This window comes from Bufo bufo, chromosome 1 (assembly GCF_905171765.1).
Source record: "Bufo bufo chromosome 1, aBufBuf1.1, whole genome shotgun sequence".
Classification (NCBI taxonomy): Eukaryota; Metazoa; Chordata; class Amphibia; order Anura; family Bufonidae; genus Bufo; species Bufo bufo.
In genome coordinates, this window is record NC_053389.1 from 394,775,037 (window position 1) to 394,802,246 (window position 27,210).

Genomic DNA, 27,210 nt, shown 5'->3' on the forward strand with positions numbered 1-27,210 from the left:
CTGCATTTCTCTGCATTACCTATATCTACAGAATTAAACTGACAGCATTATGTAAATGTAAAGCCATAGTGATGTGTGTCACGACAACTTAATCTGCAATATATAGTAATATGTATTACTGTCACTTTAAACCTGAGACAGGACTTGGTCACGTGCTTTTCTAGGGCTGGGCGTGTATTGCTCTGTATTCTTCATTCTGTGGATTGCTCCTACCGGCTTCCTAATGTAAGTGTCTTCTTACAAGTACGGTTCACGTCTACTCCCTATCCACACACACCTACAATTCAAGTGTGAGAGGCTAAAGCAAAATCAGATATCTACAAGGCAACAGTAAAGAACTGTAAGTAGCTGCCGACTGCTGTTTAAATGAGGGCTGATTTCATGTAAATGATACTGAATCTAAGGAACTTATTATGTACTTTGTATTTCAGTATTTTTTATTACTAAGAGCCATTTATATTGGTGTCAGAGTTCAAGTGTGAAGAAATAGAGGAGTTACTGCAGCCACAGCCCTGCTTACTAGGCATATGGGACACTTTTTCTTACCACCTCATGGCTGGTTTACTTTACAACAATATTTTGCTTCAAAACAGTTAAGACAGTTGTAAAAAATGCTAAAAGTATCTAAAACACATAAGAACACATCTTGTAATTTTTTTTGTTTATGTAATTTTGCTAGAATCTGACACATTTTGGTAAGTAAATCTGCCCAAAATGTTTAAATGAACGTTTCCCATATTTATGAAATTTTTTATCTTGTTTTTCACATAAAAACAAATCTATTCACATTTTTGCATTAGTGACACTCCTACAACTAAATAACTTTATTTGCAAATAACTTTATTTGCTTTAACAATAAATAAGTCAGAGAACAGAGCTGTATGATGTCTAGGTATGTGGCTCTTCCACCTGTCACTTGTTACTAGGCAACTGAATTCAGGCTTATGCAATACATTGAAATACTGTCCTGTCCCGTCAAAGGAGTGATTACGCTCTTTATATGTGTAGTGCAGTGGATCGATGGGCAGGATATACCAAATCTCACATGTTCAGACAAAACGTAAAGTGGCATGCAAAAGTTTGGGCATCTATGTTCAAAATTACTGGTTTTGCAAACAGTTAAGCTAGTTTAAGATGAAATGATCCCCAAAAGGCATAAAGTTAAAGATGAAACCTTGGGATACTGGAGGTTTTTTCGTTTTTGTGTTTTCATTTTTCTTCCCTATCTTCCTTGAGCGATAACTTTTTTATATTTCCGTTCACATAGCTGTATGAGGGCTTATTTTTTTGCGGGACAAGTTGTACTTTCTAATGCTACCATTAATTATGGCATACAATGTAGTGGGAACCTTAAAAAAAATTCCAAATGGGGTGGAGTTGGGAAAAAAAACGCAATTCCTCCATCGTTTTACGGGTTTTGTTCCTATGGAGTTATTAGTGTAAAAATCACAGAAATGGCTTAGGTAGGTTTAGCGTAGGACCCGCCTGACCTGAGACCACCTTGGCGCTTGGTAGGCAGGCTCATATGTGTTTTAATCAAAATATATTGGCTAAGTGTCTCAGATTTTATCATATCAGAGTGAGGGCTTTGTCCATATATAATGCTTGCATCTACTTTACTAAGTGCATTATTATCTTATTTCTGTGATTTTCTTCAATAATATGGCCAGGGACATCCACAAATTTATATATCATACTGTGCAGGATGTTTTTACCTTTGTTTTTTTCTGTGATTATTTTTTGTCTATGTAGTATTTGCTTGAGGGAGTGGCACCTTCAAGTGTGAATGTGCACCTATTTTATCTTGGGAGTAGCATTTCTTTGCACTTTTGCCCTCCTATCCAATAGAGCGCCTTGATTAGGTGGTACATATAGGTGTGCTTGCTCCTCCTCCCATTGGTTGCTTGACGCACATGGAGGTGACTAGGAGCAGCACACCATATGTGCGGCGTCTGCGCTCCTGAACATAGAAGCCCAATGGCTTAGGTAGGTTTAGCGTAGGACCCGTCTGACCTGAGACCACCTTGGCACTTAGTAGGCGGGCACAGATGTGTTTTGATCAAAATATATTGGCTAAGTGTCTCAGATTTTATTCAGAGTGAGGACTTTGTCCATATACACTGCTCAAAAAAATAAAGGGAACACTTAAACAACACAATGTAACTCCAAGTCAATCACACTTCTGTGAAATCAAACTGTCCACTTAGGAAGCAACACTGAGTGACAATCAATTTCACATGCTGTTGTGCAAATGGGATAGACAACAGGTGGAAATTATAGGCAATTAGCAAGACACCCCCAATAAAGGAGTGGTTCTGCAGGTGGTGAACACAGACCACTTCTCAGTTCCTATGCTTCCTGGCTGATGTTTTGGTCACTTTTGAATGCTGGCGGTGCTTTCACTCTAGTGGTAGCATGAGACGGAGTCTACAACCCACACAAGTGGCTCAGGTAGTGCAGCTTATCCAGGATGGCACATCAATGCGAGCTGTGGCAAGAAGGTTTGCTGTGTCTGTCAGCGTAGTGTCCAGAGCATGGAGGCGCTACCAGGAGACAGGCCAGTACATCAGGAGACGTGGAGGAGGCCGTAGGAGGGCAACAACCCAGCAGCAGGACCGCTACCTCCGCCTTTGTGCAAGGAGGAACAGGAGGAGCACTGCCAAAGCCCTGCAAAATGACCTCCAGCAGGCCACAAATGTGCATGTGTCTGCTCAAACGGTCAGAAACAGACTCCATGAGGGTGATATGAGGGCCCGACGTCCACAGGTGGGGGTTGTGCTTACAGCCCAACACCGTGCAGGACGTTTGGCATTTGCCAGAGAAAACCAAGATTGGCAAATTCGCCAGAGAAAACCAAGATTGGCAAATTCGCCACTGGCGACCTGTGCTCTTCACAGATGAAAGCAGGTTCACACTGAGCACATGTGACAGACGTGACAGAGTCTTGAGACGCTGTGGAGAACGTTCTGCTGCCTGCAACATCCTCCAACATGACCGGTTTGGCATTGGGTCAGTAATGGTGTGGGGTGGCATTTCTTTGGAGGGCCGCACAGCCCTCCATGTGCTTGCCAGAGGTAGCCTGACTGCCATTAGGTACTGAGATGAGATCCTCAGACCACTTGTGAGACCATATGCTGGTGCGGTTTGCCCTGGGTTCCTCCTAATGCAAGACAATGCTAGACCTCATGTGGCTGGAGTGTGTCAGCAGTTCCTGCAAGACGAAGGCATTGATGCTATGGACTGACCCGCCCGTTCCCCAGACCTGAATCCAATTGAGCACATCTGGGACATCATGTCTCGCTCTATCCACCACAGACTGTCCAGGAGTTGGCAGATGCTTTAGTCCAGGTCTGGGAGGAGATCCCTCAGGAGATCGTCCGCCACCTCATCAGGAGCATGCACCAGGCATTGTAGGGAGGTCATACAGGCACGTGGAGGCCACACACACTACTGAGACTCATTTTGACTTGTTTTAAGGACATTACATCAAAGTTGGATCAGCCTGTAGTGTGTTTTTCCACTTTAATTTTGAGTGTGACTCCAAATCCAGACCTCCATGGGTTAAAAAATTTGATTTCCATTTTTTTATTTTTGTGTGATTTTGTTGTCAGCACATTCAACTATGTAAAGAACAAAGTATTTCAGAAGAATATTTAATTAATTCAGATCTAGGATGTGTTATTTTTGTGTTCCCTTTATTTTTTTGAGCAGTGTATAATGCTTGCATCTACTTTACTAAGTGCATTATTATCTTATTTCTGTGATTTTCTTCAATAATATGACCAGTGACATCCGCAAATTTATATATGATACTGTGCAGGATGTTTTTACCTTTTTGTTTTTTCTGTGATTTAAAAAATAAATAAATGTAAACTTTGAAAATAAAAGTTTTTTTTTTACATCACCATATTCTGACCCTCTTAACTTTTTTTCTAGTTATATCTACTGAGCTGAGTGGGGGCTAATTTTTTGCGGGACAATCTGTAGTTTTTAAAGATACATTTTTTGGGTAAGAGAAGCAATGAAAAAATGGCAAATTGGCCATTTTGACCTTTTTTTCCATTATGCTATTTGCAGTATTGGAAAAATATTTTTATATTTTAATATTACGGGTGTTTTTGGTCGTGATGATACCCATGATGTTTATATTTTTTGTTATTTATGTATTTTTTTATTATGCGGAAAGGGGGGTGATTTAAAGTTTAATATTTTTAATATATTTTTAAAAGTTTTTTTCACTTTTTTAATAATTTTGAAGCTCGTATTTGAGCGTACAAAATTCATTTTTTAATTTTGAACAATCATGGATTTTTAAAATGCATTTAGTACTAACTATTGCTAATTTCTTATGTTGGCCTTCCACCTAGTGGCCAAATAAGAATAGAAATTTGAATGCACTCTGCCTCTTCAGCGAGGCTTAGCACATTCAAATCAATTACCAGCATCCTTACTGGCCACAGAGGATGCCGGTAACCAGACTGGAAGCACGAGATTCCGGGTTTTTGACCATTTAGATGCCGTGATCTCACTTGATCACGGCATATAAAGGCTTTAATTACTGCGATTGGCATTATTGCCGGCCGAAGTAATTAGCAGCAGGTCTCTGTTGTTTGAAATAGACCTCGCGCGTGCGAGCAGGGGCCATGTTTGCCTATCATTCTAGTGCTGTCCATGTATGGCGCTGGTAGCGAAAGGGTTAAAGCAATATCAGTGTATTATTTTGGTTTTGTACAATTTTAGAGTGAAAAAAAGGAAAGGAGTACCTTGCAAAAGTATAGGAACCCAAGGAGATTTGCGCACTCAGATAACTTTGACCTGTTAGGGTTAAGGCTTCTTCACAATCATCATTAGGAAAGGCCAGGTGATGCAAATTTCAAACTACCCAGACTCCTCTAACCTTGTCCGAATAAATAGTAGCCATGGGTTCTTCTAAGCGGCTGCCTAACACTGAAAATGAAGATGGTTGAGGCCTACAAAGAAGGAGAATGCTATAAAAAGATAGCAAAGCATTTTCAGTTTGTCTTTTCCTAAGTTAAAAATGTAATTAAGAAATGGCAGGGAACAGGAATAGTGGAGATCAAGAGACAGTCTGGAAGACCAAAAAACAGTCAGAGACAGCTGCTTGTAGGATTGCTAGAAAGGCAAATCAGAATCCCTGCTTGACTCTGCAGTTGTGAACTACTGTTCAGTGACACCTGCAGAAACATGGCCTTCATGGTAAAGTCATCAGAAGAAAACCTCTGCTGCATCCTCACCACAAAATTCAGTATTACAAGTTTGCAAAAAAACATCCTGTGGAACGATGAGCTCCAGAATTGCCACTATAAAAAAAAAAAAATAAAATAGAACTGTTCGGCCACAATGAAGAAAAAAGGAATATCATGAAAAGAACACCTATCCCACAATTAGGCATGGGGATGGATTAATTATGCTTTGGGATTGTGTTGCAGACAATGGCACGGGGAAGATTTCACAGGTAGAGGGAAGATTGTATTCAATGAGATAACAGGAATTTCTGGAAGCAACACGAACTGTAAAAAATCTGACGTTGAAAAGAGGATGGATTCTACAAATGAATAATGATCCTAAACACCTCTTAAAAATCCACAATAGACTACCTCAATAGGCGCAAGCTGAAGGTTTTACCATGGCCCTCACAGTACTCTGATCTGAACAACATTGAAAATCTGTGGATGGACCTCAAAAGAGAAGTGCATGCAACAGGGCCCAGTAAGAATGGATGAAAATCCCTCAAACAAAAATTGAAAGACTCTTGGCTGGTCACAAAAAGTGATTACAAACTGTGATACTTGCCGAAGGGAGTGCTACTAGGTACTAACCATGCAGGGTACCCAACCTTTTGCTTCAGGCCCTTTTACTTTGTTCTTATTTTGAAAATGTAAAAGATGAAAATTAAAAATATGTTTTTGCTTAAAATACAGAGGGAGGGAATGTGTCATCTTTAACTTTATGCCTTTTGGATATCATTTCATCTTCAACTTGCTTAACTGTTCACAGAAACAGTAATTTTGACCAGGCATGCCAATGTACTGTATATGTAGGGCACATTTTTTCATTTTTTTTTCTTTATTCCATTTTATAAACAAGAGGTACTTTTAAGACTTAAAGGGGCTGTACCATTAAGCCAACTTATACACTATCCATAGGATAAGTGTCTCATTGGTGGGGGTCTGATTGCTGGGGCCAGTCAAGAGAATTGGGGCTTGTGCTCCCTAGTCTTTATGGTGGTCATTCATATCTGCTACCACTCCAATCAACTATATGGGGCTTTCAGTGATAGCCAAGCAACCCCATAGAGTTAAATGGAGAGGCATTCTCATGATTGGCAGGGTCCCCAGCAGTTGGACACCCGATATTCAGACATGTATCCCCTATCCTGTGGTTGAGGCATAAGTTGTCTTAATGGGACAACCCTGTTTAAGACTACCAGTGAGCTCTCCTTACCCTGACATGTCTGTTTTAGTAAATACCTGAAAATATATGAATACATTGACAAATGGCCATTACTATCCCCCTTGTCAGCAGGATATGACATTGTAAGCACAGACTGGATAGTCAGGACCCCCACGATCAGCTTAGAAGAGGCTGGCGCTCTGTGAGTACCGCGGCCTTTTCCTAGGCCATTTGACGTCACCGTACATCGGTCACTTAGCCTAATTGCAGCTTCACCTCATTGAAGTGAATGGGGCTGAGCTGCAATACTAAGGACAGCCACTGTCCTATGTACGGCGCTGTGCTTGGAAAGCTGTCAAGAGCCGGCTGCACCCACCAGAGCTCCTGTGAGCGCAGCAGATCCCTGTCACAGCTGAACAGCGGGGATGCCAGGACTCGGACATCTACAGATGTGATAATAATGACCTATCATGTGGATAGATCATCATCATACTTGCCAGGATAACCCCTTTAACTCTTTTTGTCCCCCCCCTCCCTGCTGGACGCTGTTATGCAAGCGGTGTGGACCCACTGCGCCACTGACTGGCTATACTAAGGGGCGTGACTAAGCAACTACCTGGTCTTCACTAGAGCCTCTGATGGATGGCCGTTAGGGTAGTTGCCAGGTGCCATTCCAGAGCAGTCCCCGAGTCAGTGGCAGCTGACCAGGGGGTCACAGATATCAGTGCAAGCACCGTGGGGAAGGATGTGGTCAGGAAGTCCGAGGTAAGGGCAGGCAGCGATCAAGCAAGGTCTGTAAACAAAGTTCAAGGTCAGGGGCAGGCGGCAAACAAGAAAAATCCGATAATTCCAAAGCAGGGTCTGGTACACAGCAAAGCAGAACTACAAAACACCTTCACACACATAACTAGACAAGCTAGTGACCATGAGTTGCTCAGGCATCTTCCTGGGGTAGGAAGCACCTTTAAATACTTCCTGCAATCCAGCCATAGGCTGGGGAGACAGAGGGCATGTACGTGCTGCCTCACAAGTGAGGAGGGACACACCCATGCAAGCCCTAACAACAGTACAGGTCTCCAGCAGGAAGTAAACTCTGGCATGGAGCACAGATGCAACAGTTAGGCTACCCGCTGCCCGCGCTTGTCAGTATGGCACATGTCAGCAGGAGGGAAAGAGGGAGCCAGGCACCCATGCCCGCGGGTAGAGGCAGCAGCGCCGGAATGGACAACTGGGCTAACAGACGCTTACTTGCTTCTCACCTTCAGTCCACCACTGCTTTCACCTTTCTGTAGGCCCTGCTTGCAAACTGCCAGCAGGAACATGTAGTCATGTGTGCCATTGCAGCCGATGTCTGGCCGCAATGGTGATGTGACCCCAATTGGCATGTGACCTAGTAATATGCTGCTTGGGAACATGTCCCCACTGCGGCCATGCATTGGCTGCAGTGGCACGTGTTCCCTGTCTCTGGTGGAAGTTTACATGAAGGGACAGGAGTATGGCAAATGCAGTGTTGGACCAAAGGAGCAGAAACTGAGTGGCAAGTGGTTGGTAAGCGTACTTCCCTCCACAGGTCCAGTTGGGGTGGGGGAGGCAAAAACTGTTAAAGCTGGAGAACTATTATATTACACCTACATAATTGATGTAGGAATTTTTCTAATGAAAAACAAAGTTCCGATGTTGCTATTTATTGCCACCTTCTAAGGTTCAACAGTTTCATATTTAAATATAATTCCTAAAATTCAACATGTGATAATCCAGAAAGTCTATTCATCTGACCCTTATTTTCAGGACAGATATAAGATAAATGTTAAGGGTAAGCTGAAGGGGGAAATTACAATTGGCAGAGATGTTCTGCAGGTGAAACACATCCACTTAAAATTTAATTAGAAAATGACAGCTGTCACATGCCACTGTAGTTTCCAGCCACATCGTAGAAGACTGGGAATAATCATTTGGGATATTCTTCCTATTAAAAGGTTACCCAGTAGGTAAATTTACCTTTATAAACCAGGTTTATGAAATCCTACTGTTTTAAAAGTTATCATCAATTACATGTAAGGGTGGATTAAAAGTAGGGCACCAGCTCCACCACTTGCTCCACAGCAACGCCTCCTGGTCAAGTACAATCATGCGCAGCTGAGTGGGGAGTTCCTCCCTTCTATACTGTTGTGCAGGTCAGATGAATGACTCTGACGCTGACCTAAGTATTACATCTAGCCAGGGACGTGCACAGACATTTTGAAGGGCAGGGGCTTAAGTAAAAAAAAAAAGGGCACTTGTCATAATTTAAAAAAATGTTTGTACCACGAAGCTTACTTTTCTAGAAGTCCTACCTTGTTCTCCATGAATTTTTTTATACTGTAATTGTAAACACGACAGAATCCACAAATATTACTTTTTTGGTTTCACTGTACATATTATGGTAAAATGAGTGATGTCATTACAAGATTCTACAGACTCTAATATGCAAAGAGACAAAGCACTACAACCCACAGTATGCAAAGGGACAACGCACTACAACCACAAGTATGCAAAGGGACAAAGCACTACAACTATTGTTCCTTTGCATACTTGTTTTGCTCCTGGACTTTAAATTATATACAATATATTACCAGGGCGGGCACTGAGGGCAGACAGGCACTAAAGGAACTTAGGCAGCAGACTGAGTCACACAGGCCGGCGCTTGCTCCCCTGTATTAATCCCGCTGGGAGGGTCACCTGACGTAGCAGATGTGCGTCACGCACGTCCGCTACCCAGGCAGCCCCTGCACTAGCCTTAAAGGAGCCTGTCACCCTGACCCTGCACTGGTGAGTGGGCGGACTGGTGAATAAATTGCATCAGTGAATAAATTGCGCTGCCGCCGGCGGGATAGAGAGGGGGGGCGTGCGGACTCGCTGCTCACTTGTAGTGGGTCCACTTGGGCAGGGCCATCTTTCATATTGATTGGACCCTGGGAGAGAATTTACTTGGGCCCCCTGGATCATTCCCACACCCTAGCAATCACGCCTTCTACCACAACACACACACAAAAAAAAATCCACACACCTCGTAGGGTACAGAGATTTACTGTAAATACTTACATTTCTGACGACTCCAGCAGGCTCAGGATCAGTGCTCTGGGCTCAGGGCTGGAAGTGGGCACCACTCTGCAGTTCAGGAAGGAGACTGGAGCCCGGCTCACCCTAGCGTTGCAGTGCACCCCAGCACCCAACAGTATGCAGTATAGCACCTTATAGTATACAGCACCCCACAGTATGCAATACATAGTATAACACCCCACAGTATGCAGTATAGCATCCTATAGCATACAGTATAGCACCCCACAGTATACAGTAGAGCAGTATAGCACTCAACAATATACAGTAGAGCAGTATAGCACTCCACAATATACAGTAGCGCAGTATAGCACCCAGTATACAGCACTCCACAGTAGAGCAGTATAGCACCCAGTATACAGCACCCCACAATATACAGCACCCCACAGTATACAGTAGAGCAGTATAGCACCTAGTATACACCACCTCGCAATATATGCAATGAGCAGAATACGGGTATATGCACTGACGCGACTTATGCAGTGGGAAGGTACGGGTAGATAATAGTTTGTAGTTTGTTCGTAACGCCAATTGCAGTGTGCGCAGGGTACTATCACAGGGCCCTCCCAAGGTGTTATAATGCACGTCCCAGATTAGGAATGCCAGAATGGTGTAATGGCCTATAATGTCTCTATAGGTGGTGATAATTGTGTCAACGGTGTCTCCTACCTGGGTACGGTTGGACTCCTGGCTCCCTTGCAATAAATTGAGTGTAGTGATAGTAGGAGTAATAGAGGAATGTTGCAGCAGAAATTATGTCCAGGCTTTTAGGTGAAGTTCAAACTTTTCTTTACTGAAGATTACTTAAATCCAAACAGAAAACAGCTTTGGTCTTTGGTCCCAGCAGGTTTTGGCAATGGTTGGCAGGAATAAATCTTCTGCACTATAAATCTGGAGCTTGCAGGAAAAGACATCTGCTTAGTAGCTCTGTAAAGGGTGGCAGGAATTTATCTTCTGTGCTTCTCTCTATCTTCTGCTGTATGGGGACTGACTAGCTGGGGAGATTGTCTGCTTGCTTGTCATCCAGCCGAGGCTGAGGGTTCTTAGGCTGGGGTGGTGATCAATGTCTCAGCCGAGACAAGATCCTGGCTTTCTTCCCTATACAGGGGGACTCTGACACACATACCCTACCCCTAGCAGGGGGTGGGCTACACTGCTCTCTAACTTCCTTCTCCACCCAAGGTGTAGGATGTGGGAACAGTCCACACCTCCACAGAGGGGGAGCTAAGCTGGAATGAACCATTCCAGCCTAGATGTACTAAACTGGGACTAGTTCCTTACCAATCCATTGCTGCAACCTGCTGGTGAACATGGAAAATTACAAGGAAATTTACATTTAACATTACATTTAATTTTACATTGAAGACATGAGCAAAATCATATCAGATGACAAGGTAAAGGCTCCTAGAAGACAGTAGCGGAGTAGAGGCGTTTCGTAACACAACTCTGGGGTGGTACATATACAGCACCCCACAATATACAGTAGAGCAGTATAGCACTCAGTATACAGCACCCCACAATATACAGCACCCCACAGTATACAGTACAGCAGTATAGCACCCAGTATACAGCACCCCACAGTATACAGTAGAGCAGTATAGCACCCAGTATACAGCACCCCACAGTATACAGTAGAGCAGTATAGCACCCAGTATACAGCACCCCACAGTATACAGTAGAGCAGTATAGCACCCAGTATACAGCACCCCACAGTATACAGTAGAGCAGTATAGCACCCAGTATACAGCACCCCACAGTATACAGTAGAGCACCCAGTATACACAGTATACAGCACCCCACAGTATGCAGCATCCCACAGTATATAATCTCATACAGCAGCCCCCCCAGTATATAATCCCACACAGCAGCCCCCCAGTATATAATCTCACACAGCAGCCCCCCAAGTATATAATCCCACACAGCAGCCCCCTGTATATAATCCCACACAGCAGCCCCTCAGTATATAATCTCACACAGCAGCCCCCCAGTATATAATCCCACACAGCAGCCCCCAGTATATAATCTCACACAGCAGCTCCCCCAGTAGATAATCTCATACAGCCCCCCCCAGTATATAATACCACAAAGCAGCCCCCCCAGTCTATAATCCCATACAGCAGCCCCCCCGGCCCCAGTATATAATCTCATACAGCACCCCCCCCCAGTATATAATCCCACACAGCAGCCCCCCAGTATATAATCCCACACAGCAGCCCCCCAGTATATAATCCCACACAGCAGCCCCCCAGTATATAATCCCACACAGCAGCCCCCAGTATATAATCCCACACAGTAGCCCCCCAAGTATATAATCCCACACAGCCTCCCCCAGCATACAATCCTCAGACCCTGCCCAGTAGTCACATACACCTCTCCAGCACTGACAGACTCTCTCCCCTCTACATTTCTGCTGAGCAGCCATCCCTGATCTATCTACTCTGCAGACTGTCGGCCAGTGCTTGTGATAGCAGAGCACTGCCGACCCATGTGACCTACCCTTCTCCTGCAGGCTGCAGCAACACTTAGTCCTGGAAAAAAGAAAAGACCTTTGATTACCTCATAGCCATGTGACCAGTAATATCGCTATGTTACTGGTCACATGGTGATGATGTCATGGTAAGGTCCTTTCTCCCACAGCTCTCACTCTCTCAGTTTGCTCTGGAGTGACGGTGTTCTGTCAGAATACTATACTTTACCAGCACGCAGGCGGCCATGACAGCACCCCCCTGTAGCTGACAGCCTGACACCTGGGGTGGACGGCCCCCTCCCCCGCGGCACGCCACTTGATGTAATTGAAATTGAAAAAAAAAAGGGGGCATTAAAGGGGCAGGGGCTCAAGCCCCCTTTTCGCCCTATGTGTGCATGTCCCTGCATCTACCGTATTTTTCGCCCTATAAGACGCATGGCCCATAAGATGCACCTAGGTTTTTGGGGAGGAAAATAAGAAAAAATATATTTTTAACCAAAATGTGTGTTTTTGGTGGGTTTGGAACTAATGGTGGTCTGTGGATGGCACTATTACTGGGGATCTGTGAAGGACACTGTTATGGGGGGATCTGTGGATGACGGACACTGTTATGGGGGATCTGTGGATGACGGACACTGTTATGGGGGGATCTGTGGATGACGGACACTGTTATGGGGGGGATCTGTGACGGACACTGTTATGGGGGGATCTGTGGCTTGCACTGTTACAGGGGGGATCTGTGGATGGCACTGTTAGAGGGGGGATCTGTGGGTGGCACTGTTATATATGTGCCATCCACAGACCCCCCACCCCATAACAGTGCTATCCACTGACCCCCCAGCCCATAATAGTGCCATCCACAGACCCCCCCAGCCCATATATGTGCCATCCACAGATGTCCCCCATAAAAATGTCATCCACAGATCCCCCCCCCCGCCGCTCCAGTATACAAATATAAAATGTCTTATTCAATTAAAAGTGATTACATGCCCCCCAACTCTTAATAGTATCGTACATCCTAAGCGCTTCAGTAGAATGCAGGCAGGCCGGGCGGCCGGCGCGTCACTCACTGACGTCACTTGCCTGCGCCGCCTGCTTCATTCATAAAATAGGCGGCGCAGGCACGTGACATCAGGGATTTACGCTGCCGCCCGGCCTGCCTGCCTGCATTCTACTGAAGCGGTTAGGATGTACGGTACTATTAGGAGTGAGGGGGCATGTTTAATAACTATTAATTGAATAAGACATTTTATATTAGTATACCGGAGCGGCGGGGCTATAGTACACTGACTGCACCGCACCGCCGCTATTGCCGGCCCCCAGCTCCTCCTCCCAGTCCCTCCCCGCTCACTCGTACATCGCAGCTTGCGATGTAAAACTGCCAGCATTCGCCCCATAAGACGCAGGGGCATTTTTCCCCCATTTTGGGGGGAGAAAAAGTGTGTCTTATGGGGTAAAAAATACGGTAGCTAATATCTGCATTGGTGCCTGCAGATTAGCAATATTCAATAGGCAGGAACAGGGTATCATGGCAAGGGCAATGTTTTAGTAAAGTAATCTACTGGGGAGAGCAGGACAAACAACTTTTGTGAAGCATTTATATTCAGGAGTAGTGAGCGTATTAACTTTTATTCTGCCCCTGCAAGTACACTGGAGATGGAGCTTCAATGTGATGAGCACTCTGCATTGAGCTGCTTCACAACCCCTCCCCTCTGCTGAGTGACAGCTGTAGTGGTCTCCTTGTTGGAGATTATAGCTGTTACGCAGCAAAATTTGCAGAGCAGAGAGCCCTTCACACTCCTCTGTACATCGCAGCTGCTTAGCTTTTCAGTGCTGGCCACACTCCTTGACGCACTGAAACACTGAAACTGCTGACAGATTCCCTTTAATGCAGTCTTAATGTATACTTGCCAACCAATTGTCACGGACGTTCCCGCGACAGGTGGCAGGAGATCGGTTCGACTGGCAACACGTGGTTTGATCTGATAGGTTTTCCTTGTGGATTAATAGGCGTCTATGTTGTTTCTGGTAATTGCCACACCCCTTGCTTAAGGTGATGCTAATGTCATTTAACCTTCCTTATTTATAGTTGCTTCTCCCACAATGCTGTACGGTTTATAGCCTCTGTACCTGGACCTGTGGATAGTTTGTGGTTGGATCCTATTGCTGCACTGGCAGGTCAGCTGCAAGGGCTGTCTTTGGAGGTAGCTGACGTTCGCACGACCGTCTCGCAGATGCCATCGACCACAGGCCGCTGGTCCTAGTGGCGGTGGTGGAGACCAGGTCTATCTGGAGCCTAAAGTTGCCCTCCCGGATATATTCTCTGGGGGACGCGATAATTTCATTTTGTTTAGGGAGGCGTGCAAACTGTATTTTAGGCTACTTCCACACTCATCTGGGGATGAGAGTTAGCAAGTCGGTGTGGTTATTTCCTTGCTTCAGGGGGATGCGCAGTCATCTAATGACCGGAGAGACTGTGATCCGGTCGGCAGATGAATTTTTTGAAGCTTTGGGTCTTATATATGATTATCCGGATCGGACCTCTCTAGCTAAAACCAAGCTGCGCTAACCTTCGTCAGGGTGATCTGAGTTTAGGAGGTGGGCTACGGATACTGAGTGGAACGATCCGGCTCTCCGCAGCCAGTTTTGTCAAGGGTTACCAGAGAGGCTGAAGGACGCTTTGGTCTTTCATGAAACCCCAGTGTCTCCGGAGGCTGCTATATGCATTGATAGACTCCTGATAGAGAGAACTAGGGGCCCCCACCCTCAGGACGTACTATCACATGATGTATCGTCCTCCTCTGATACTTTTTGTGAAGCTACTCCTGGGTTTATGTCTTGGGACGAACCCATGCAATTAGGGGGAGCTACTCCTGGATATGCTTTTAAGCATACTGGTAATAGGAAGGGAGTGTTTTTTTTCTCCTGACAAAAGAAACATAAAAACATAGAATGTGTCGGCAGATAAGAACCATTTGGCCCATCTAGTCTGCCCAATATACTGAATACTATGGATAGCCCCGGCCCTATCTTATATGAAGGATGGCCTTATGCCTATCCCATGCATGCTTAAACCCCTTCACTGTATTTGCAGCTACCACTTCTGCAGGAAGGCTATTCCATGCATCCACTACTCTCTCAGTAAAGTAATACTTCCTTATATTACTTTTAAACCTTTGCCCCTCTAATTTAAAACTGTGTCCTCTTGTGGTAGTTTTTCTTCTTTTAAATATGCTCTCTTCCTTTACCGAGTTGATTCCCTTTATGTATTTAAAAGTTTCTATCATGGGGGCGTGGTCTGGCTGCCGAGGCGCGCGGATGTAGTGTGGTACAGCTCCGGAGCTAGCACTGTATTTCAGCGACCTACACAGCGACTAAATCCACGGTGGACACCTAAATACTGAAAGGGAGAGCTACTGAACCCTTCCTGAAGATGACGGGTCGAAAGAAAAAAGCGGTGACGCACCCGAAGCTGACAAAATTTTACTTCACAAGGGAAGCGGGAAGGTCCCAAGATGGCGCCGGAGACCGGAGCGCAGCTACAAGCGAACGCAAGGTCGCCACCCACTCAGCTAATGGCTCGGACCCAGACAGAGAGCTGGCTGTAGGGAAGATACCGAGACCTGCACCCGACGAAGGAGAATCCTCTACAGGGCAGGAGGGTGAGTGCGATGCGATCATTTCTATCCAGGCGCAGGGGAGAAAAGCGGCAACAGGAGCAGCAGATTCCCCACATTCCCCACAACGCATCAGATCTCCGGAACGGGAGGTTACCCAAACAGGTACTTTGGGAACAGATGGGGACCTACAAGATACAGGGGAGGCTGAAATTTTAGCTTTGCCAGTTACTAACATGGCCCTGACGGACACTGTTATGAGAGACATGCTGCTGATACAGAGGCGCTCTCTCCTGCATGATATGCGCTCCATAGTGGCCCCTTTAAGATTAGAGGTGGAAGACCTGGGGGCGAGAACGGATCACTTAGAACGCAAATTTGGGGACTTTGCAGGCTCCCATAACGACCTCATCGACGCTCACTATGCGTTAGAAGCTGAAAAACAAAATGGCGGATATGGAGGATCGCAGCAGGCGTAACAACATAAAGCTAAGAGGGATACCTGAAAGTGTTGCCTCCAAGGACATTCCCTCATATGTAAGGGCGCTGATAAAATGCGTCTTGCCTCAAAGCAGTGACAAAGACCTAGAGATAGATCGGGCCCACAGAGTCCCGCGTCCCAGGCATCTGGATGAAAATGTTCCTAGAGACGTCCTGGCCAGAGTCCACTTTTACTCTATTAAGGAGCAACTAATGTCCTCTGCTAGGCAAAATGGGGGACTGCCAGCTCCATACCATCATGTTTCGTTATATGCAGATCTATCGGCTGCAACACTTAGGCAAAGAAGGGCCTTGATACCTATTACAGCGGCACTACAAAAAGCCAAGATTCAATACAGATGGGGATTCCCGGTGCGCCTCATGATCCATCAAGACGGGAAATTCTACGTTATAAAGTCTATAGAAGAAGGCAAGGATTTGTTGCAGAGTTGGGACATCCCAATGGACTTAATAACGGAACAACGCCGGGCTCCACCTGACAAAATCCAGAAGGACTGGGATACTGTCCGTTAAACAAGGGTTCACCAGAAGGTGGAATTGATCTCAGTGCAAATGCCGGGGTTGAGTGCCTGTCCAATTAGGTTACTACTCAGGCTTCAGACAGGACATTTATACCCCGAGTTATTTTAGGTTTACGGAGAGCCTGTTGGCTCTTACGGGTATACCTATAAGTTATGATTTTAGTTATGTGTTATTATTATGTTTTAATACTGTTATATGAGGTTACATCCATGAATAGTACCATACGTAGGCCTGTACAAGGGTCCACCTCCTCCGTGTTCTGGTGGCGGGCGCGCTGGCTGGGAGGCGTCCTGCACCTTTTTTACAGTATATTATGCGATTTCTTTACCTTACGCTTTAAACTGCTTTATTATGGTAATATCTTTTGCAAGCATTAATACAAATGGTTTGAACAGTCCAATGCGCAGATCTCACCTATGGAGGGAGGCTAGGTCTCTTAATTGTGATGTTCTAGGGGCACAAGAAACCCACATACTAGCTAAGGATGCTCATAGACTACAAAATGCACAATTTCCCCACATCTTTCAAGCCCATTCCAACTCCAAAACTAGAGGGGTGATGATAGCTATAAAAAATTCTCTAGCATTCACACTAATAGAGCAAACCAGCGACTCAGCAGGGAGATATGTAATTCTAGTGTGCACTTTAAACAATGCTCCTTTCACCCTGGTATCAATTTATGCTCCCAACAAGGGTCAAACTCGGTTCTTGAAAAAAGTATTGAAAATAATTAGTAAGAAAAAGAAGGGGCAACTTTTATTATTTGGGGATTTCAATCTAACTACAGACCCAGAAATAGATACATCCTCTTCATCAAGTAGAACTAACCAGTCCCTAAGTGATACCTTGTGGAAAGCAGAATTGTTTGACATTTGGCGTATCAAACACCCATCAGAGAGGGACTATACGTTTCATTCAGGGGTACACAATGTTTATTCCCGCATTGATATGTTCTTGATAGAAAGGGAGGCACTGACAAAGGTTATAGATGCAGGAATAGGGCAGATTAAGTGGTCTGATCATGCTGTAATTACAATGAAGTTGTCAGAAGAAAACAACTACTCCCCAAGATATCTTTGGAGGAGCAACCCCATTTTATTATCTTGTCCACAGCATGGTCAGCGTATTGAATCTGACCTGAGAGAATTTTTTCATCTTAATAAACAAGAGGATACTAATCCGGTGGTACTATGGAATGCCCATAAGGCATTTATAAGAGGGACGTTCATCCAACAGGGGGCGGTGCGAAAGAGGAAATTAGAGGAGACCATAACACAGTTGCTCAACGAATTGAAACAACTGGAAGATAGGAACAAGAATAATCCCTCACCCTCCAATATGGAAGCCTTAAAGCAGACCAGGCAGGATCTGAGGAATCACATGTTAGAAACCTTTGAAAAAGGACTCCGGAAATCTAAAGCACGCTATTACTCCCAGGGAAATAAAGCAGGTAAACTTCTAGCGGCCAGCCTTAAGGCAAAACGGACAAAAAGTAGAATACCGTATCTCTTACACCCTATTACACAAACAAAAATGTATTCCCCATCAGATATAGCAGAGGGGTTTCAGACCTATTACCATGATCTTTATAATCTGAAGGACTCAACTCCATCTCCCCCAGACCTGATCACCAAGATAAGAAGATATCTTAATACTCTTAATCTACCCACTCTAACCAGGGAGCAACTCTGCACCCTCAATACTCACATAACAACTGAGGAGGTTGAACGAGTGATAAAATCCTTGCCTCAAGACAAAGCCCCTGGCCCAGACGGGTTTGCGAGTCATTACTATAAAAAGCTCTCACATATCTTAAGCCCCTTTCTACGGGATTTTTGCCAATCCGCCCTGAAATCTGGTAATTTCCCTGAAGAAAACTTACAAGCCACTATCATTACTTTACCTAAACCGGGTAAACCAGCGGATAAACCCCAAAACTTTAGGCCCATATCTTTATTAAACCAAGATATTAAAATCTATGCTAAACTTCTGGCTCTTAGGTTAGCTGCAATACTCCCTTCCATAATACACACTGACCAAACTGGTTTTGTTTCAACCCGCCAGTCCTACTACAATACTAGGAGAATGCTGGGCATTTTCCACCAAGTCAAACAGCAGAAGAGTCCTATGCTGGTTCTGGCTTTAGACGCCGAGAAGGCGTTTGACAGAATAAGATGGTCATTCGCATTCTCGGTGCTCTCGAACATGGGATTTAGTGGTCCAATCATGTCCGCAATAGAGGCCTTATATAGCAACCCCACGGCTAGGGTATATGTCAATGGGGCCTTGTCAGAGTCGTTTAGTTTAACAAACGGCACTAGACAGGGTTGCCCACTGTCCCCTCTGATCTTTATTATAGCCATGGAACCACTAGCTCAAGCTATAAGAATGGACCCCCTCATCCCGGGGGTTATGATTGGAAGCCAGGAGCATGTAATTTCACTTTACGCAGATGACGTCTTACTAACTCTTTCATATCCAGAAACATCCTTAGCAGCGGTTATGAGTCAGATAGAAATCTATGGAAACATATCATACTACCATTTAAATTCCTCCAAGACACAGGCATTGCCGATCAATATCCCGGATACCTTAACTAGGTCCTTTAAAGAGAAATGGGACTTTGACTGGTGTACAGACAGTATTAAATATTTGGGAACTAGTATGACTCCCTCGTTGTCCAAACTGTATAGTCTCAACTATGATTCCCTACTAACAGAAGTGGGTAAAGACATAGATAATTTCCATAAGCATGAAACATCGTGGTTAGGTAGGATTGCTGCTTTTAAAATGTTTATCCTCCCCCGTTTTTTATACTTATTCCGTACGGTCCCCATTCCGCTACCAAATAGGTTTTTTAGCAAAGTGCAACACACAATATCCAAATATATATGGGAAAACAAGAAACCAAGGGTGGCTAAAAATATTATTCAGAGACCCAGAGATAGGGGTGGCCTAGCGGTCCCAGACATGAAAGCGTATTACCTGGCCACTTTGGTATCCATGCTTAGAAGCTGGAAACGAGAATTAATGGAAATCCCTTGGGTGCAAATAGAACAAGCACAGGCAGCTCCGTTTAGTTTGCCAGACTTATTCCATTTACCTTTCTGGAGCATTCAGATCCCTAAGAATATGAACCCGATAATTGTTGCATCTGTTTCAGCTTGGCAGCAATTTCATAGTATAGATAATGAGGGACACCCGCCTAATGTGATATCACTGCCTTTTTCTTTTATAAAAGCCTTACTTCCACACGTAGATCTCTCAGGGTGGGTTTTGAGGACTGAGGGTACAATTGAACTATTGTATGAGAATGGAACGCTGAAAACCTTCCAAGCCTTGCAGGAACAATTATTGGTTCCCAAGTCTGATTTTTTTAAATACTTACAAATTAGGCATTTGCTACAATCACTTCGCCCTGCTAACCTGAAATATAATCGAATAGGCATGACATTTATTTCGGGTAATTTTAAAGGGATTAAGACACTATATGAGGCATTACTTCAGCCAACCCAATTTAAAAAATCTCACCCCATGCATAAATGGGAAAGGTCTTTGAATATCGACATAGCTGAGAAAGATTGGCAGAGATCAATCAGAGTGATCCATTCTAATTTACAGTGCTCCTCTCACGTAGAATCAGCTCTGAAAACAATCTTACATTGGTATTACACCCCAGAAAAATTGCAACATATGTATGAGGGGGTGTCTGGCGAGTGTTGGAGGGGATGTGGAGGAAGAGGGACGCTTCTTCACATCCTCTGGCAATGCCCATTGATTTCAGAATATTGGGAGGCATGTGAAAAGATGTTGGGCCTAGTACTCCCACAAAAGTTGGTATGGTCACCGCAACTTGTCCTACTATTGATTGGAGTGGCAGATCTCCAGGTGGAAAACAGGAAATTGGTTTGTGTTTTCAATGTCCAAGCTAAATTGATGTTATTACAGAGATGGAAATCTCGGGATATTCCACATCTGAGGGACCTAGTGTCAGCAATTAATACCACTTTTGCCTACGAAAGAATTATAGCCTTAGGGAATGGCACTTATCAAAAATTCTTGAAATTGTGGCAAGTTTGGATGTCGTCTCCATATTGCAAAAAGTGATGGGAAGGAAAGAGGAAAAACATTCCCTGAAACATACCTTGAAATTTAACTAGTAGATTTAGACTCACACGAGTGTTGGACAACCAATAAAGAATAAATTTTCAGATTTATAAAGTATGTCGAATGTAAGGGGGAGGTGGTGGATACTTTCTTTTAGATACTCTTTTCGCATGCTCCTACAGTGGGGGCCTATGGTTCGGAAAACATTAAGTTTTCGGTTTATGGGCTGAATAGGCTTCAACATGGATGTCATATATGAAAGTTTGTTTACTTTGACAAGGGTTATGTCACTGTACTATATTTGTTATTAATAACTCAACTGACAATGCAAGTATTGTAATGCATTTTTATTGTATTGTGTATTACATTGAAATACCAATAAAAACGATTGAAACAAAAAAAAAAGTTTCTATCATATCCCCTCTGTCTCTTCTTTCTTCCAAGCTATACATATTAAGGTCCTTTAACCTTTCCTGGTAAGTTTTATCCTGCAATCCATGTACTAGTTTAGTAGCTCTTCTCTGAACTCTCTCTAGAGTATCTATATCCTTCTGGAGATATGGCCTCCAGTACTGCGCACAATACTCCAAGTGAGGTCTCACCAGTGTTCTGTACAGCGGCATAAGCACTTCACTCTTTCTACTGCTTATACCTCTCCCTATACATCCAAGCATTCTGCTGGCATTTCGTGCTGCTCTATTACATTGTCTTCCCACCTTTAAGTCTTCTGAAATAATTACTCCTAAATCCCTTTCCTCAGATACTGAGGTCAGGACTGTGTCAAATATTCTATATTCTGCCCTTGGGTTTTTACGCCCCAGGTGCATTATCTTGCACTTATCCACATTAAATTTCAGTTTCCAGAGTTCTGACCATTCTTCTAGTTTTCCTAAATCCTTTTCCATTTGGCGTATCCCTCCAGGAACATCAACCCTGTTACCTATCTTTGTGTCATCAGCAAAAAGACAAACCTTACCAGCGAGGCCTTTTGCAATATCACTTATGAAGATATTAAACAAAATCGGTCCCATTACAGATCCCTGTGGAACCCCACTGGTAACATGACCTTGTTTTGAATGTTCTCCATTGACTACCACCCTCTGTTGTCTGTCACTCAGCCACTGCCTAATCCACTCAACAATATGGAAGTCCATGCTCAATGACTGCAGTTTATTGATAAGTCTTCTATGTGGGACAGTGTCAAAAGCCTTACTAAAATCTAGATATGCGATGTCTACTGCACCTCCACCGTCTATTATTTTATTCAACGACATTCAACGACAAAAAGAAAAAATAGGGACATTTAATTCCCATCTGACTCTTGACAAAACAATGACAAAGACAGGTGCACTCTGCAGTCTCACTAAACCCTCAAACTGATTTTAAAATTGAGAGATTAGTCAACATGTCCTACGGTGTACAACATGTCTAAGCCCGGGCACCACGCCAAGGTTTCTCAAGTAGCCCGGGACCTAACACTCTCCTACCTGAGCCGTATGGGCAATACCAGGAGCCAGTGGGCAAATTACAGGAGCATAAGGCCGACTCACAAACAGCTCACCAGTTACCTCCAGCATGTAGCCATGCTTGCAATGGGAGGAGGGAGGAGTCTGCGAGTCCCACTCAAGACTGGCTGATATGTCCCAGGCCTCACAGGAGCACCTAAATGTGGCCTGTAGATGGAAAACAGGCACATTTGAATTGGAGTTTATACACCTCCAGGAATCTATATATACAAACTAAGAAGACAGGTTGGCATTAGCAGGAGGTGCTCAAACCCACATGCAGTTGTGCATATATACAGGGGAGCAAATCCTGCACTTGTGGCCCGTTGCTAATGGCAATCCCCAGCAAAATGCATACGGTGGAGGATGCCCGCGGCGAACCACAAGTACCACAATAGACATCCTACACAAGGTAACAAGTGCGGATGTCATAATTAATATAACAATATAACAAAACAATGACAAAGACTGACTCTTGGAGGGGTGAGAGAGTCATAAAATGTGTATTTGTCTTTTACTGGTAGTACCTGATTTCTCCTGACTGCTGAGGTGGCTCTAGAGTCAAAAAACTGTGGGGATTTAGGTGTTTATCAACAGCGGGGCCGGGGTGAACCTGATTGATGTTCAGTTCGTCCGTATGCACGAGTTGTCACAGAGTGCATTAGAATAAAACATTTCTTGTTTTGCTATTTATTTTGCACCTCTAACTCAGAAGTGTTTATCTCAAGTGGTGCATAATATCAGAATAAGAGTGGGTGACTTTCATCAAGAATTTATTTCGTGTTTTGTGTTGGAGGGTCTCCCTGCACAATCCAACCATCGTTTTGCAAGCTAGACAGATTCTGGATAGGGGTGATTATTGCATTGACAATTGTCTGAATGCATCTTTTTCTGTTTTAACTACTAAGACAATACCCTCTTTTATATCTGATTTTGCCAACGTTTTTTCTGAGAGTAGATGCCAGGATTTACCTCCGCATCGGGAATATGATTGTCCTATCAATCTTATTCCCGGAGCTAAGTTGCCAAAATCGAGGTTGTATAGCCTTTCTGAACCTGAAAGACTGGCCATGAGAGAGTATATTACCGAGAATTTGCCTAAAGGACACATAAGACCTTCCAAGTCTCCAGTGGCATCAGGGTTCTTTTTTGTTTAAGAAAAAGGATGGAGGTCTTCGGCCATGTCTGGATTTCCGTGAACTCAATCGGATTACTGTCCGTGATCCTTACCCTCTTCCTTTGATTCCCGATTTGTTTAACCACATAATTGGTTCCAAGGTGTTCTCCAAGTTGGACTTAAGGGGCGCATATAATCTGGTTAGGATCAAGGAAGCGAATTAATGAAAGATGGCTTTTAATACTCCTGAGGGGCACTTTGAGAACCTGGTCATGCCTTTCGGGTTGACCAATGCTCCTGCGGTTTTCCAGCATTTTGCGAATTACATTTTTCATCACCTTGTGGGGAGGTTTGTAGTAGTGCATTTGGATGACATTCTAATTTATTCTCCAGTCGTGGAAACACATCATGATCACGTTAGACAGGTGTTACAGACCCTAAAGGACAATTAATTATACTCAAAACTAGAGAACTGTGTTTTTGCTGTACATGAGATGCAGTTTTTGGGCTACTTGCTGTCAAAATTGTTAGGAAACATTCTTTCCTGTAATTTACTTGTATATAAAGTGCAAGTGCTGCCAAAATTTACAAGGAAGAGGCACTACGATACAACCTGTATATCACATGAGGGAGGGCCTCATTCACATTGTGGTACAATTGTTCCAATAATACCCTTTATTACACATAAATGAGGGCATCATACACACTTGAAAAATTATGATTGATTGCCTGCTGGTGATCCTCAAAAACATTAGGAATGAGGGCCTGCTGGTGACCCTCTAAAATATTATGGGCGAGGGCCTGCTGCTGAGCTGACCATCTAAAACATTAGGGGTGAGTGTCTGCAGCAGAGCTGACTCTCTAAAACATTAGGGGCGAGTGCCTGCTGCTAATCTGAGCATCGAAAAAATTATGGGCGAGTGCCTGCTGGTGAGCTAACCCTCTAAAAGATTGTAGGTGAGGGCCTGCTGGTCAGCTGACCCTCTAAAACATTACATGCGATGGCCTGTAGGTGAGCTCACCCTCTAAAAAATTGTAGGTGTGCATATTCATGATGCTATCTAAATTCACTTGTGACTCTTTACCTAAAGTTCTTTAGAAGACCTCCATTTGACAACTAGTTTTTGTTTTATGCATATTGTTTTTTAATTATTATTTCTTTGTATGTCTATACTTACTATATGAACAAAATGTTTGTATATGTATAATTATTCTCTAATATACCAAGATACATTGTTGTTGTTGAAAATAACTTTTAATAAAGCATTTGAAACATAAAAAATTGTAGGTGAGGGCCTGCTGGTGAGCCCACCCTCTAAAAAATTACATGCGAGGGCTTGCAGATGAGCTGACCCTGTAAAATATTATGGTTGAGTGTCTGCTGGTGAGCTGACCCTCTAAAACATTACATGCGAGGGCCTGCAGGTGAGCTAACCTTCTAAAACATATGCGAGGGCCTGCAGGTGAGCTGACCCTGTAAAACATTATGGTTGAGGGCTTGCTGGTGAGCTGATCCTCTAAAACATTACATGCGAGGGCCTTCAGGTGAGCTGGCCCTCTAAAAGATTGTAGGTGAAGGCCTGCTGGTGAGGTGACCCTCTAAAACATTATATGCGAGGGCCTGCAGGTGAGCTGACCCTCTAAAATATTGTAGGTGAGGGACTGCTGGTGAGTTGACTCTCTACAACATTAGGATCGAGGGCAGACTAATAAGCATGCTGATATGATGGAAGAGGAGGAGGAGGACGAGAAAAGGAAGATTGAACCATATACCCTTTTTTGTGGTGGAAGGGGTGCAAGGGAATACAGTGTATTCGGTACATTATAAAAAGCACATTTAAAGTGCCTTTATGTTCAGCCGCTTTCCTCTGGTGGAGTAGAGAAGTCAGGGGCAATCCAGGCCGTGTTCATTTTTATAAGAGTCAACCTGTCAGCATTTTCAGTTGACAGGCGGATGCGCTTATCAGTTATTATGCCCCCAGCAGCACTAATACCCGCTCTGACAAAATGTTGGCAGCAGGGCAGGCCAGCACCTCCAAGGCCAGTTCATGCCATGTGTCCAGCTTGGACACCAAGTAGTTGTAAGGCACAGAAGGATCATTGAGGACGCTGACACGTTCTGCTACGTACTCCTTCACCATCTTCCAAAACGTTTCTCTCTTTGTGACACTAGGCCGGGCATCAGGGTGAGGGTACTTGCAGGGTGTCATGAAACTGTCCCAGGCCTTGGAGAGTGTTGCCTTGCCTCTGTTGGAACTGCTGTGTGTTCCCCTTGTCTCCCCTCCTCGGTTGCCCAAGGAACTACGTACTCTGCTGCCAGCGTTGTCAGCTCGAAATTTTTGGAGCAATTTTTCCACAAGGACCTTCTGGTATTGCACCATTTTGCTCGTCCTCTCCACCACAGGAATGAGAGATGAGAAGTTCTCTTTGTAGCGGGGGTCGAGAAGGGTTGTCCAAAATGCGTAAAACGCGTGGGTCACAGGAAAGGCAGCCTAACATAAAGTCATCCATGTGTGCCAGAGTCCCAACAGGCAAGACTTTGCTGTCGTTATCAGGAGGATGACTCTTAATCTCCTCATCCTCTTCCTCCTCTTCTGCCCATCCATGCTGAACAGATGGAATTAAACTGTTTGGTGTGGCCCACCTTCTCCCTTTTGCCACCTCACTGCCTCTTCCAGCCTGTTGCGGTGCTGCAGATCCCTCCTCCTCTGTACTGCTGTCCTCGCTCGGCTTGCCACCTTCCCAAGTTGGGTCAGTGACTTCATCGTCCACCACCTCCTCTTCCACTTCCTCACTCTGCTCATTGTCCTGACTTGTTGACCTAACAATAACCTCAGTTATTGACAACTGTGTCTCATCATCATCATCATCATCTACCCCGTGAAACACTAATTGCTGTTCCCCACCGTCATCTTCTTGTGACTGTGGATGCTCAAGAGTTTGGGAATCAGGGCACAAGATCTCATGTCCCTCTTCAAGTGGGCTTGTCTAGAGGCCCAAATGAAGGTATGGCTCTGAAAAGAGCTCCTCGGAATATCCAAGTGTGGGATCACTTGTTTGGCAAGACTCTCCATGGTGGGAGGAAGGAGGATCAGGGTGAGGATTGTGTTGACCAAACTCTTGGCTACTGAGCCTAGACTTGGTGGAAGACAGGGTGGTGCTTAACCGACTGGAAGCATTATCTGCTGCAAACCAACCGACCACCTGGTGGCACTGGTCTGAATTCGAGAGCGTTGTCCTGCGCCACCCTGGAAACTGGGACATGAAGGTAGGTGTCGTGGATGATTCTTTTTCTTGTGCTCTGGCAGCAGGCACAGATTTAACGCGCCCAGGGCCTCGGACTCTGCGTGCACCATCAGCATCACGGTCACTTCCCTGTTCCTTACTGCTCGCCTTATTCATATTAAATGTTATATATGTTCTAAAGTATGTCACACGTACAGTAGCGTAGGATTTGTAAGTGTATGCGCAAAAAAATTAAAAAGGGTATTTGGGATGTGGAAATGTCACACAGAAGAAATAACGCCGATAATGTCGCTGATGTCAGCAGTGGCTAATATAAAATTACAGGTAGTGTCACAGGTATTTGGGATGTGGAAACGTTACACAGGAGATGTACCCTAGGTAATGTCATTGTCTGCAGTGGACACTGTCTACGGAAAAAGTACACTGGATGTCACTGATATTTTTGGGATGCGCACACGTTACACAGGAGAAATACCGCAGATAATGTCGCTGATGTCAGCAGCAGCTAATATAAAATTACAGGGAATGTCACAGGTATTTGGGATGAGGAAACGTTACACAGGAAAAATACCGCAGATAATGTCGCTGATGTCACCAGCGACTAATATAAAATTACAG

The 27,210-nt window shown here is 44.4% G+C and overlaps 1 protein-coding gene across 1 annotated transcript in view; it reads left to right on the top strand.

The window, feature by feature from the left end:
- The first annotated feature begins 212 nt into the window (after positions 1–212).
- LOC120977783 (E3 ubiquitin-protein ligase RNF14-like) overlaps positions 213–27,210 on the top strand; it is a 174,533-nt gene continuing 147,535 nt past the window's right edge. Inside the window, exon 1 of the mRNA XM_040405902.1 lies at positions 213–340. The gene's annotated coding sequence lies outside the window, so the exon portion shown is untranslated. The remainder of the gene's footprint in view (positions 341–27,210) is intronic.